This window comes from Dromiciops gliroides, chromosome 1 (genome assembly GCF_019393635.1).
Source record: "Dromiciops gliroides isolate mDroGli1 chromosome 1, mDroGli1.pri, whole genome shotgun sequence".
NCBI lineage: Eukaryota > Metazoa > Chordata > Mammalia > Microbiotheria > Microbiotheriidae > Dromiciops > Dromiciops gliroides.
This window is the reverse complement of record NC_057861.1, coordinates 486,238,510-486,252,622: the sequence shown is the minus strand read 5'-3', so window position 1 is coordinate 486,252,622 and position 14,113 is coordinate 486,238,510. Positions and strand designations below refer to the sequence as shown.

General features: G+C 39.4%; 1 protein-coding gene across 1 annotated transcript in view; it reads right to left on the bottom strand.

The window, feature by feature from the left end:
- The window catches only part of SHB (SH2 domain containing adaptor protein B), a 383,908-nt gene that overhangs the window by 325,421 nt on the left and 44,374 nt on the right, over positions 1–14,113 (bottom strand). The gene's annotated exons all lie outside the window — the stretch shown is intronic.

Sequence of the window (14,113 nt, the reverse complement as noted above, 5' to 3'; positions counted from 1 at the left end):
CTTTTCCTTTCCCTGAAATTAATATAAGGATGCTAGCTAGTCCTTATATTGCATGTAGATCCTAGTGGGAAGTCATGGTGGTAGTGAAGTACCCTCTAGATTATAGGTTCCCTTAAATTTCTAGAGTGCTTAAGCTTAACCTGTGGCTAAGTATCAGTAACATGGGAGCCCAGACATTTCTCAACCTTCTGGTATGGTGCCACATTATTAAAATTATAAGACTACTTTTGAAGACTACACTCAAAAGCATCAGCTGCGGTCTGGTGGAAACAGTACATCTTGGTCCCTGAGTTAGCACAAATTTATTGAATAATAAAAGCTTACATTTATATGATGTTTTACTATTATGAGACATTATGAGACAAATTGGTCCTCTCTTACACGTACATGAGGTCATCCAGATCATAAACCTAGAAAGGCTATTCCTTAAGCACACTACTAGATGCTCAACATTGTTCTCTATAAACTGAAGTGGAGATTTAAGGCCAGAAAACAGGTCATTCAAGCCAGATATACTTTTGCCTGAAGGAACCTAGAAGGTAACCTTGGAGGGGAAAGCATTTGCAAATATAAGATGAAAAAAGGATTCTCTCAAAAGGTAGAGGCCTACATAACCCTGGGCAACTCTGTGAGTCGCAGAGCCGGCATTGATTTGTACCAGTAGGAGTTTCTTCACCAGAAATTCCCTACACCAATGAAATCAAAGTTCAAGTCCAAAATAAGAGGCATGGGTTAGATGATATCCAAGGTCATGTCAAGTTTTAATAGTCTATAATTACATGAAAAAATATTTTGCAACTGCTAAACACAAGTAGTTATTATTTTAAACAAAATGTTATAAGAAGTGACCTCAGAGGTATTCTAGTATCACTATGTGCAAGGTACCCAAGAGGAGAACATGGCTGCCAGGCTGCAGTGTTGGAAAGGTACCTTTTTAGCATAATAATGCCTTGTCTATGTGCTATGCTTCAGTATATCTGAAATGCTTCCCAATACATTGGCAAGAGTCTGTCAACTCAGGGGCAGCTAGGTGGTGCAGTGGATAGAGCACCGGCCCTGGAGTCAGGAGTACCTGAGTTCAAATCCGGCCTCAAACACTTAACACTTACTAGCTGTGTGACCCTGGGCAAGTCACTTAACCCCCATTGCCTTACTTTAAAAAAAAAAAGTCTGTCAACTCCAAAGTGCTGTACACATATGTGATTTATTATCATTCATATTACCACCATTATTATCATGCCAACATTGCTAAGAGCAAAGAGACAGCATTTTCTTTTTTTTTTTTTTTGCAGGGCAATGGGGGTTAAGTGACTTGCCCAGGGTCACACAGCTAGTAAGTGTTAAGTGTCTGAGGCCGGATTTGAACTCAGGTACTCCTGAATCCAGGGCCAATGCTTTATCCACTGCGCCATCTAGCTGCCCAGAGACAGCATTTTCAATGACTATTTGCCACAGAACTTAGGGTCTGAGAGAGTACATGTTTTTTCTGTTTTATTCACTATGGCAGGAGTCCATGCTCCTTGCAGTGTGGACCAGAGCTAGGGTCTGATAGCTAGCTAGAAAGCTGATTAACACATTTAACTCCAGAATTTGTTAACTGCAAGTGTCACTAACATAGGAAGGTAATTGTCATCATCAAAGGCATTAGTGCTGTCCAAAGAGGAAGGAGCTGTCTGGGGACGAAGCAGGTCTCCACTCTGTTGAGGTTCTCAAACATAAGACGAAGGACTATTCATCAACGATGTCATAGAGGAGAATCCTGGAAAAGGTGCATGTGGGGTCAGGGTGGTGTCTAAGGTCCCTTCCAAACCTAAAACTTGAAACTCTGTGACAGTGCCTAAACAATGTCTCTCTCCTGTCCTGGGAAATGATCATCCAGAGATCTCCAAGCTCGCTCGCTCTCTTTCTCTCTCTCTCTCCTATACTCAAAACAAGTTAAACAGGTAGCCCAAAGGTCACTTTTGAACCAATTAAACTCAATTTCACATTTTGTCAAATTTTAAATGTTATCTGTTTTCTTGGTTTAGCAGTTTTAACACAGAATGAAATGTTTGTAGTAATTCCTGGCATTCATGTAGCAGTATGAAAGGCCAAACTAAATGTGTACAACTTCATGAACATTTCTGAGTATTAAAGTACAGCTCCTAAATTTCTACCCTTCCTCCTTTTTTTTTTTTTTATAACTGGGGTTCAGTTCATCTGTCTCCTGCCTATCCTTAGCCTGAACTAACACATAAATCTTTTGGTAACACAGTGTGATAAATCACTAGACCAGGAGTTAGGAAGACTGAGTGAGTTCAAATCCAGCTTCAGGCCCTTATTAGTTTTTTGACCCTGAAGAAGTCACTTAACCTCTGTCTGTCTCAGTTTCCTCATCTGTAAAATGGGGATGATAATAGCACCTAACTAGTGTTGTAAGGATAAAAATGAAATCATTTTTGTAAAGCTCTTTGCAAAACCTAAAACATTATATAAATGGTAGCAATCATTCTAGCTATGAACATGTTTCTTCAGGACTGAGCTCAGAAGCCACAGCCTAGGAAGAGAAGGAGGGTAGAGTATTTGAGATAGTTTGTCTTAAAAGTGCAGACCAGCCAAAAATAAAAGGATAGCTGTTCCACTCCAGCCGCTCTGAGGGTAAAACAAATTGTTGGCACACACAAACACTTTTAGGACTCATGAAACATCCCCATACTCACCTCAAAAGAGATCCAACAAAAAACTAGTCTGTTCCTGGATGAAAGGAGGCTGATGAGATCAGTTGGGATGGTATGGTGTTGTGTAAGGGAATGAAGGTTAGGCAGTAGTGTATATGTGAGATTGGGTATTCATGAGTGAGAAATTCAGTATTTGAGTAGTTGAGAGATTATGTGTTACAAAGAGAATGACAAGAAGACACATGGAACAGTGAAGTATGACACATGAAAGAAAGAAAAATAGGGAAAGTGCTTTAACTGTAGGGAGAACAAAGGCAGAAATATGAAAAAGGCTGCCTATTTGACCACGGGAAAGGAGAATATTAATATTTTACAAGGCAGCTGACTTTCAGGAATAAAAAAGGCATTATTTTATGCTTTCAAATCTCTGAAACAATGGGCAAAGTTTTCAGTTTAGCAACATGAAAGATCAAGGAAAAATTTGGAAAGTAAGTTTTGTTTCTAGGGAAATGTTTTTGCAAAAAAAATTAGGATTATGATAGTTTTTTTTTTCCTGGAACTGGAAATGAGGGGCAGTGTTGTACAATAAACAAGGTGCAGTGGATAGATGGCGAGCCTTACAATCAGGAAGATTAAAAGGCCTGTCTCTGACATTTGCACAATCATAGGAAAATGCCTCAAAATGTCCCAGGCAGGGTAACTAGGTGGCACGGTGGATAAAGCACTGGCCCTGGATTTGGGAGGACCCAAGTTAAAATCTGGCCTCAGGCACTTGACACTTACTAGCTGTGTGACCCTAGGCAAGTCACTTAACCCTCATCGCCCCACCAAAATAAAAATTTATAGTACCCAGGGGGAAATGAATTGAAGCTCACAGAGAGAACACATGGAGCAAAGAATCATCCTGATCCCAGGAAGTCCTCTTCTCCCCTTCATGAAGGGCTCAATAAGTTGCCCCTCATCTTGGTGAATATGAATTCAGTCTGTCTTGGGCTCCCGAATGCAGACCTGCTATCACGTGATCTGGAGATGATGTTAATACAGAGATGGGAAGAAGAGAAGTCCCAGGTCTTCCAGATCCTTCAAGGCTTGCAAAGTTCCTCTCTGGCACAAGGTGGGTATGATAAGGAGACTAGCCTTGGCCTCTTTTTCCCCAAGTCGTGCCTTCTCAAGGGGTTTAGCCCAAACACTATACTCGCTCCAATGTCTTGGATAACTAGTTCTCAATTTGCATGATATTTCTAGAGGACCCTCCAGGATATGACCAAGTTTATTCAGCCTGTTGTAGCACTCTTCCTGTACAGCATATCACCCCCATTCCAAGGATTCTTTTGATTGATGGTTTGCTCTATCTCTTGGTTCTGGGTATGTTCTACTGACTGTTTCTCATTCCTGGAATACTTTTCCCTCTCATCTCTCCTTCCTGGCTTCTTACAAGTCCCAGCTAAAATCCCACCTTCAACAAGAAGCCTTTCCTCATTCCCCTTTAATGCTAGTAGCTTCAATTTATCCTGTATGGATCTTATTTGTAGTTGTTTTTCCACTAGACTGTGATCTCTCTGAGAGCAGGGACTGTCTTTTGCCTTTCTTTGCATCCTTAGCAGTTGGCACTGTGCCTGGCACCTAGAAAGCACTTAATAAATACTTGAGACTTATTCTTACCTTCTTAAAGTAAGGTATGCAGCACCCTTATGCCATACTCTATGTGGAGAAGGGGTCCAGTGTTTTAGAAACTTTTTGAAAATTATTTTTTTCTTTTCTTTATAGATTTAAAAATGTTTAATGTAAATTCATTCCCTATAAATGCTGTACATGATGCTATGGTAGTATAAATTAAAAACAAAAAATAAAGGCATTATTAAATATCAAAACGCTTTCGTGACTTTTGGTCCAACTCTGTACAAACTTAAGTCATTATTACTATGCTAGAAAGGTTCTTTTAAAATAATTTGATCACTGAGTATGTTCTCTTCCCACTGACCTAATACAAACTAGACACACTGACAAATATTCCCTCTTAAGGCTTGGTGGTGGGGAATATACAATCAATCCAGGAATCAACAAATATTAAAGTGTAAAGAATTAATTGTTATTTAAGGTTTTTATGCCTCAGCCCACACTGGCCTGGGGCTCTGCAAACCACACGGTGCTCCACCCATTGGTTGTAGCCATTGCCAGGGCTCTGGCACCTCACGTCATCACCACTCACCGATGCCTACATGGGCCTGGCAAAATTATAATGATTGGAAGCCTAGTGAGGGCAGTCATGTGACTGTCAGAGTGGCCATCCCATTGGCTGGGACTATATGGGGTGTTTCTAGGTTTGGGGGAGGAGAATTGGGCATTCTAGGTGGAAGCTGAAAAAAAGTATCAAGCATTGGGCTAAGCACTGAGGACACAGAAAATTTTTCAACCCTTCAAAGAGTTAACATTCTATTGTGAGAGATGACATATATCTATGTCAATCAGTCAATAAACATTTATTATGTGCCTGCTGGATGTGCTAGGCACACTGTAAAGTGTTGGGGAAGCAAAGGCAAAAGATGGACTCTTGTCCTCAAGGAACTTACAATCTAATTAGAGAAGATAATACAGAAAAAGAAGCTGGAGGAGGGGTGGTGGGGTGTGGTAGAGGATAGGAGGTGGACAGAGGAGTGGAGCTAGATGGGAAATGATGACATGGATACTCTAGGAGGAGCTCTTCCCAATAAAAGGGAGGGAGGGTGGGGATTCAAGGATAGGGAATGATGAGGAGGTGTGAGTTTTAGAGTTGATTTTATATTTCAGGATGATGAGTTTCTAGAGACAATGGTAAAGACCAGGAGATTAGCCACATGAGACATTTTACATATGTACCCAAATGTAAATATGTATGTAGATATGTTTTTATGTATATACATGATAGTAGCAATATTGCATAATGTTTTTGACTCAATAAAATGTAAAGTAGGCCTGATGGAGATGCTATTCCCCAATTAATGGATAAAATATCAGGCCTGAAATTAGGAAAACTCATCTTCCTAGACTCGTATCTGGCCTCAGACACTATGCTGTGTGACCCTGTTTGCTTCAGTTTCCTCATCTGTAAAATGAGCTGGAGAAGGAAATGGCAAACCACTCCAGTATCTCTGCCAGTAAAATCTCAAATGGGGTCTCAAAGAGTTGGACACACCTGAAAATGACTGAACAACAAACCTGTTGTAACAGGTGATGGCAAAAATCTTTCCTTTTTTGGAGGCAAAAAAAGACTATGTTTTTGAGTACTATTTAAATATAGGTTCTTGGTTTAAGGCAGTTAGCGGGTACAGTGGATACAACATTGGTTTCAGTGTCGGGAAGTCCTAAATTCAAATCCTGCCTCACACACCTACCAGATCTGGACACTGGAGAAGTCACTTAACCTCTCTTAGTCTCACTTTATGTACCTGTAAACTAGGGATAATAATAGCACCTATCTACTAGGGTTGCTGTGAGGATCAAAAGAGATAACATATGTAAAGCAAAATCTTAACGAGCTATTACAAATGTAGTTATTGTGGTGGTTGTTGCTTAACTCTTTTTTTTTTAATTAATAAAGTATTTTATTTTTTCCCCATTACATGTAAAGATATTCTCAACTTTTGTTTATACAAGCTTTCCAATTTCAGATTTTTCTCCCTCCCTCCTCTCCCTCCCCCCTCCCCTAGACAGCAGGTAATCTGATATACACACACACACAATAACATTAAACGTATTTCTGCATTAGTCATGTTATAAGAGAAAAATCAGAGCAATGACGAAAAACCTCAAAATAGAAAAACGTTGTTGCTTAACTCTTGATAAAGTCCGCAATAGAAGTCCTAGATATAAAGTCAGAGAACCTGAGTTCAAATCCTGACTCTACTTACTATGTTTTGTTGTTGTTTCTTCTTCACTTTTAAAGAGGACCAATAACATCATGGGTGATGTCTTGACTTGGATTTAAGTGAGGTAAAGTTCCACAGAGTCATCAGCCTCATTCTCTCCTCCAGAGTCATTGAAGTCTGGTGGCAGGACAAAAGTCGAGATGACTGGCGATGGCCTGGGATGTAATGGATGACCTTGGCATCCTTGAAGCCTGACCAAGTTCTAAGTGCTGCAGAACACCTGCTTCAGCCACCTTCATGGCTGTTGGAACACAGTGTTTTCTTCTACTTATTCCACTGGGTGAAATCTTCACAAGCTCAGAGTAGACATTCCCCCTAACTCACTGATGGGTTTGAGGCATGTTATTTTAGCCCATATGCCAAGACAGTTTATTGGGGTTTGGCTACTGTGTGTGCTACAGCTTCTTGGAGCCACCGGTGAGAGTTGGGTAGAAGGTGGACACCAAAGGAGGATGAGCAGCCCTGAAAAAGGCTTGGCACCCCACATCACGCTCTTGCACCGCAGGTGCTGGTTCTCCCTAACACCCCACATCTCATGTAGGACCTTGGACAGATCCCTTCTCCCTGTACCTTCGCTTCCTCATCTATTAAAGAAGGGGTTGGAGTACATGCCTTCTAAGTTCGCTTCTACCTCTAAATCTATGAACCTATGAGCTAATGACCCTAATTTCGACTGGAATACATGTTTTACATATATTGCCATTCCCTATGCATTAAAAACAACCACATAGTTCCAACTGCAGTGATCCTTTACAGAGACTAGCCGCTGCTTGCTCTTTCCACTCAACAGTGACATCCAAGTTGAGATCACTATATACAACAAGGGATACTTGGAAAAACTTACAGGATCATAAAATTCAGAGCCAGGAGGGACATCAGAGATCATCCAGTCTGACCCTCTCATTTTATAGAGAAAGAACTTCAAACCCAGAGATCTGAAGCGACTCGCCCAAATTAATGAAAGTGGTCAGTAGAAACAACATAGGGTTATAAGCCCACTATGCCTGACTCCAAATCCATTGCTCTTTCCTGTTTAAGAGGCAGCTAGGTGGCACAGTGGATGGAGAAAAAGACTTGGAGTCAGGAAGACCTAAGCTGAAATCCAGCCTCAGACACTTTACTAGCTGCGTGACCCTGTAAGTCACTTGGCCTCTACTTGCCTCAGTTTCCTCAACTGTAAAATGGGAATAATTCTAACACCCACCTTCTAAACTTGTTTTGAGGATCAAATGAGACACTATTTGTAAAGCACTTAGCACGGCACCTGGCACATAGCAGCAACTTAATAAATGATCATTTCCTTCCTATCTGACATTCTCACATCAAAGGTAGACTAAAGGTACTTTCAATATAGTAAGGTATGTTAAAAAGAGATTTGTTACCTATCTTCTTAAGCCATTCACATATAACTCTAAGATTTCTTGCCTTGCTCTTTTTGATTATTTGGGTCCATTTTTTTCTTTTTTTTTTTTCTTTTTTTTTCTGGAGAAATTGGGGTTAAGTGACTTGCCCATGGTCACAGAGCTAGTAAGTGTCAAGTATCTGTGGCCGGATTTCAGCTCTGGTCCTCCTGAATCCAGGACCAGTGCTCCATTTTCTTTTCATCCTATGAACAAGAGCCTTTTTTTTCTTTCATACCAATGAGAAAAGTAAATCAGAGGTTTCCAGATTTTGAAATAGAAGGGACCTTGGTGCTTACCTAGTCCAACAGTTTTGTTCTACAGATGAAGGAACACCAGAGTGACTTGTGCATCGTCACAGAGATATGAAAGAGGAAGACATGGGGATTAAGCCCACCACTTCTGACTCCCAATGCAATTCTGTTCCTATCATACCATGCAACTAAACATGAACACTCAGATTCCCAAATCTGACAGCATTGGCCCCTCCAAAGGTAAGTAGGGATGGGGCCAGTATGAACAAATCTGTCAGAAAGAGGATCCATTGCTGGAGCATCCAGTCAAAAAGCAAGCTGTCAAGCAGTGATATGCTCTTTTCCTGGCATGATTCTGTTTCCCTTGGCTCAAGGCTCAAGCCTTGCTCTCAGCCTGGCTTCTGCTCCTGCCCACTAATTCTAGTCTAAGTCAAAGCCTGCAAATCTTCACTCTCGCTGCTGTCTCTGCTGGCACAGTGATGATACTCTCTGACTTCCCAAGCTTTCTCTCTGCTATGACAGCAATTCCTGTACATCATCTAAGGAAGGGACAATGGTCCTCTTTCTGCCAGTGTGGCTGTAACCTTTCCCTGACAAATCCTAACAGACTGAATGCCACATGTCAGAAGATACTAGAGAGGGGACTTGAGGTTGGCTTGAGATTATATACTCAAGTGATAACCATGATCTTAAATCCTCTAAAATAACTGTAACACAATTTGAACTGCAAGCTTCTTTTAACCTTATTTTTAAGTGAATTATTTCAACCTCCCTTTAAAACTGTCTTGTTAATCTAATGGGATCTAAATATAGGTTTAAAATGCATCTTTTGTGTTAGAGAATGAAAGTTAATGCTTGGAAAATGCTGCCATTCTGACAAGTAGCCTTTTAATATAATAATAGCTAGCATTTCTATAGCGCTTACTATGTGCCTGGCACTGAACTAAGCACTTTACAGTTATTATCTCATTTGATCCTTACAACAACCCTGGGAGGGAAGTGCTATTATTTATCCCCATTTTACAGAAGAGGAAATAGAGACAAACAGAAGTGAAGTGACTTGACCAAGATCACACTGCTAATGTCTATGGCTAAATTACAATTCAGATCTTCCTGACTCCAGACCCCATACTCTATCTACTGCACCACCTAACTCTGAAGCAGGTTTTTTTCCAGTTAACTAAATCAATCAAAAATATTTATTAGACATCTAGGTAAAAGGCTTTGTTAGGTAGTGGATAGGAATGTGGGCTTGGAGTTAGTAAGATTCATCTTCCTGAGTTCGAATCTGGCCTCAGATACTAGGTGTGTGACCCTGGACAAATCACTTCATCCTGTTTGTCTCAGTTTCCTCATCTGTAAAAGGAGCTGGAGAAGAAAATGGCAAACCATTCTAGTATCTCTGCCAAGAAAACCCCAAATGGGATCATGAAGAGTTAGACATGATTGAAAATGACCGAACAACAGCAACAACAAGGTATTGGCAAGAAATACATAGAAGAATAACGACAGTCTCTGCCCTTGAGGCATTTACAATTTAGTTGAGAGATAAACTGGATCGATGGATATTCAGCAAAAAGTTCACAGGCAGCTAGATGGCGCAGTGGACAGAGCTCCGGCCCTGGAGTCAGGAGTACCTGAGTTCAAATCCGGCCTCAGACACTTAACACTTACTAGCTGTGTGACTCTGGGCAAGTAACTTAACCCCAATTGCCTCACTAAAAAAAAAAAAAAAGTTCACAACAACAAGGGACTAGATTAACCATGTCAAACAAAGCCTAGGAAATTTAGTTCTGCTAACATCATGGATTAAAAAAACCATTGCTTTGTCAGAAAATTAGATTCAAATTCCCAACAACCAACCCACAAGCTTCTGAAACACAACTCATTGACAAATTGGATACAGCTTTCTTCTCACCCCAACTGAGAAATTCAAATGTGCATGAACCTGGTGGCTAGCTATAGATCAACAAGATTTCTGGGTCACAATTACTCTAATGCCAACAACAAAAGAATAATTTGAGTTCTCCATTTTTCCCTTTAAAATTCATTCTTCCTAACATTAAAAAGATCAAAATTGAAATAAAATAAAAAACAACAGGAGGATGTTAAAGGGTTTCTAAGAATATGCTACAAAAAAACATTATTATTATGCCAGTTAGAGAAATACTTTTCTGTTCTGTTTTGATGCAACTATGGATGGGTCTTTCAGACTGTGATAAGAGAGAGATTCAATGCTTGCTGCTGAGTTCTATTTTTATCTAACTGAAAAAGGCATTTGGCATCTAGTGCCTAGAAAACCCACTCTCAAATCAAGAATATTTTATCCATACCTTGCAAGCTCTTTCAAATGGCCCTTTCTGTCTTCATTAAATTGTAACTTAAATCCTTTCCTGGTCATTACATTTTGTTTGTGCCAAAAGTTTAGTCTCTTCCTTATCATTTTTGGGGGGGTGGGGCAATGAGGGTTAAGTGACTTGCCCAGGGTCACACAGCTAGTGTCTGAGGCCAGATTCCTCCTGAATCCAGCACTGGTGCTTTATCCACTGCGCCACCTAGCTGCCCCCTCTTCCTTATCATTTTTAAAGTTGATTTTGTTCACTTTGATCTTTTTTGACCCTTTAAATTTATAACAGTTGACAATTAGAAACACAGAATATCTTCTAATTTAACCCAAAGCTGAAGAGCGATACTCTCTATAACACTGCCAACAAATGTTCGTCCAGCCTCTAGCTTGAAGACTTCTAGTGACCAGGAACTCACTACCTAATAAAGCAAACCATTCTACCTTAGGATAGACCCAAATGTTAACTCTCTACAATTATTATCCACTGGTCTTCTGCGGCCAGATAAAGCAAGGTTTAATCCCTCTTCCATATGACAACTCTTCAAATACCTGGACACAGCTATAAGAAACAGTTTTGCACATTAAAAACTTAATCTCATTGCCAACTGGTGAAATGTGGTAGCGGAGAACACCAAGGGACTGGAATACAAGTTCATTTGCATTGTAAAAAAGGAACAATAGTATCACCTCACATAAGGACAAGAAGCAATTGAGAAGAAAACAAGCCCAAAGAGAGTTTGGCACAAGATCCTATTAATAAGCCAAATCTTACCAAGAACATTTATTGATGAAACTAGGACAACAAAAGACATGAAATTGAACAGATCTTTCAGCATGTTTACAGTAAGTCATTTTGATTAAGAACAAAACTGTGCATCAGAGAGGTACAAGCAAAATGCTTTGTGAGGTCTCCCAGCCATTACCAATTGGGAGGTGTTCTGGGAAGGGTTCCTGCAGAAGGAAGCAAAGGGAAGATTTAACTATGGGTTTGGGAGTAAAAGCAGGGTATTCCAGGCACAGGGAAGAGGGAGAACAAAAGCAATTAAGAGTGTAACATGTGGGCTGTGTATGAGGCCCAGTTTGGCTTGGTCTACTCCTAAAGCAGATACTTTTTGATTCTTTGAAAGGGAATCTTGAAAAGAATATCATTGTCAAAGAAAATGGTCATATTTATGGTTTCTATTCTGAACTAAAAGTTAAAGAGAGAACTGGAAAATAACCAGAAAATAAAAAGTTATTGGAACCAAATAGATGAATGAAAGAACTGTGGATTTGAGACTTAGTCAGCACTGGTAGGAAAAGATAAAAGCTGTTTTAAAAGGTCCTTTAAATATTACTTTAGGTCTTGTGAGAAATACTTGATGCTGTGCATATTCCACTTTCCTCTACTTCAATTTTCTCTCAAGTTTCTGAGCATTAATTTCAAGAGGAAGCCACTAGCCAAGTCCTCCATGCTGTTATAATTAACAAATAATCTATAAGTTTTAAGACAGAGTAAGAATGTATGTCTACCCTTTGGAGCTACAAAGCTAGTCTGGAAAACTTCAGTCCCTTAAAAGTAGTAAACAACTTTCATTTTTACTGCTGTCATATTTTTATTAATGATGATGATAATAATAATAATATTAGCTAGCATTCCTATAGTGCTTTCAGGCTTACAGAATATTTTTCTCCTGTCACAAAAGTGGTCTAGCTAATAAGCTACACAAATGAAAATCAGATACACTCACTAAGACAGGAAACATGTTCATAAAAAGGCAGTGGGGAGGAGAAGAAATCTTACTGTTATTGATAGTTATAAATATTCAATGCTATTTTTTTCATTTAGGACAACTCAGAAAAGTAGAGTGGATGGATGGAATTTCCTGTATGATAAACTTGTTACTAATACCACATAAGTACTTTGTAGATAGGGATCCTATTCACTGATTTTCCAAATCTGAAAAACTCTAAATCTCGTTTTATTCCTAATACTCCTGAACTATGTATTTCTTAAGGATAGGGATTAATTCTTGTACATGACCAAATCACTCACTGTACTTAGAAACACATTTTTTTAAATCATAAAAGTATTTTATTATTTTCCAGTTACATGTAAAGATAGTTTTCAATATTTGTTTTCATAAGATTTTTAGTTCCAACAATTTCTCCCTCTCTCCCTTCCTTCTCTCTCCCCAAGACAGAAAGCAATCTGATATAGGTTATATACGTACAATCACATTAAACATATTTCTGCATTAGTCACGTTGTGAAAGAAGAATCAGAACAAAAGGGAAAATTCTCAAAAAAAAGTAAAAACAAAAACAAAAGTAGAAACAATATGGTTCAATCTGCATTCAGAATCCACAGTTCTTTTTTCTGGATGTGAAGTACATTTTCCATCATGAGTTCTTTGGAATTGTCTTGAATCATTGCACTGCAGAGAAGAGCTAAATTTATTACAGTTGATCATCACACAATATTGCTGTTACTATGTACAATGTTCTCCTGGTTCTGCTCACTTCACTCAGCATCAGTTCATATAAGTCTTTCCAGGTTTTTCTGAAATCTGCCTGCTCATCATTTCTTAGAGCACAATGGTATTCCATTACATTCATATGCCACAACTTGTTCAGCCATTCCCTAATTGATGGGCATTCCTTTGATTTCCAATTCTTTGCTACCACAATGAGAGCTGCTAGAAATATTTTTGTACATATGGGTCCTTTTCCTTTCCCCATTTTTATGATTTTATGATCTCTTTGGGATATAGACCTAGTAGTGGTATTACTGGGTCAAAGCGTACGCACAGTCCCATAGCCCTATGGGCATAGTTTACTTGGAAGCACTTTGCCCTACTTGTGGTAGGGACTCAATAACTACAGTCAGTTCTACTACAGTGCTTGTTTTAAAAACACAACTTTGTTGCAACACTGTTGATATATTAGGGAACATTTTGAGCATGATACAAATCTTGTGCTTGTTTATGCATGATGTGATTCAACTGAAAGAGAACATACTTGGGGGCAGCTAGGTGGCACAGTGGATAAAGCACTGGCCCTGGAGTCAGGAGTGCCTGAGTTCAAATCCAGCCTCAGACACTTGACACTTACTAGCTATGTGACCCTGGGTAAGTCACTTAACCCCCATTGCCCTGCAAAAAAAAAAAAAAAAGAGAGAGAGAGAGAGAGAACACACTTCCCAATAACAAAAACTCTTCCAATGTCCACTTCTACAAGCAAGCTTTCCCCCAAGAAATGCAAATTTCAATGAACTCAGCTGCTTGAATTTTCTATCAACTGCAGAAAGATTCCTGAAGATCACTGAATTTATAAGTTGTTGTCAATTTGTTTCTTTTGGAAAGTATTTCTCTCTTATTCTGTTTTTATTACTGGACTCCTTAACCAGAATGGCTTAGTCTGCTACAACTGCTTGAAAAACACAGTTTGCCTTATTGCTTTTGAAATGCTTCTCTGGAGAACATAAAAAAAACCCACACCCACCCAAAGAGAAGGCTTGCATTCCTTTTAATCCTTCCTTCTTTTCTTTTGGAGCAGCATTCCCCACAAAT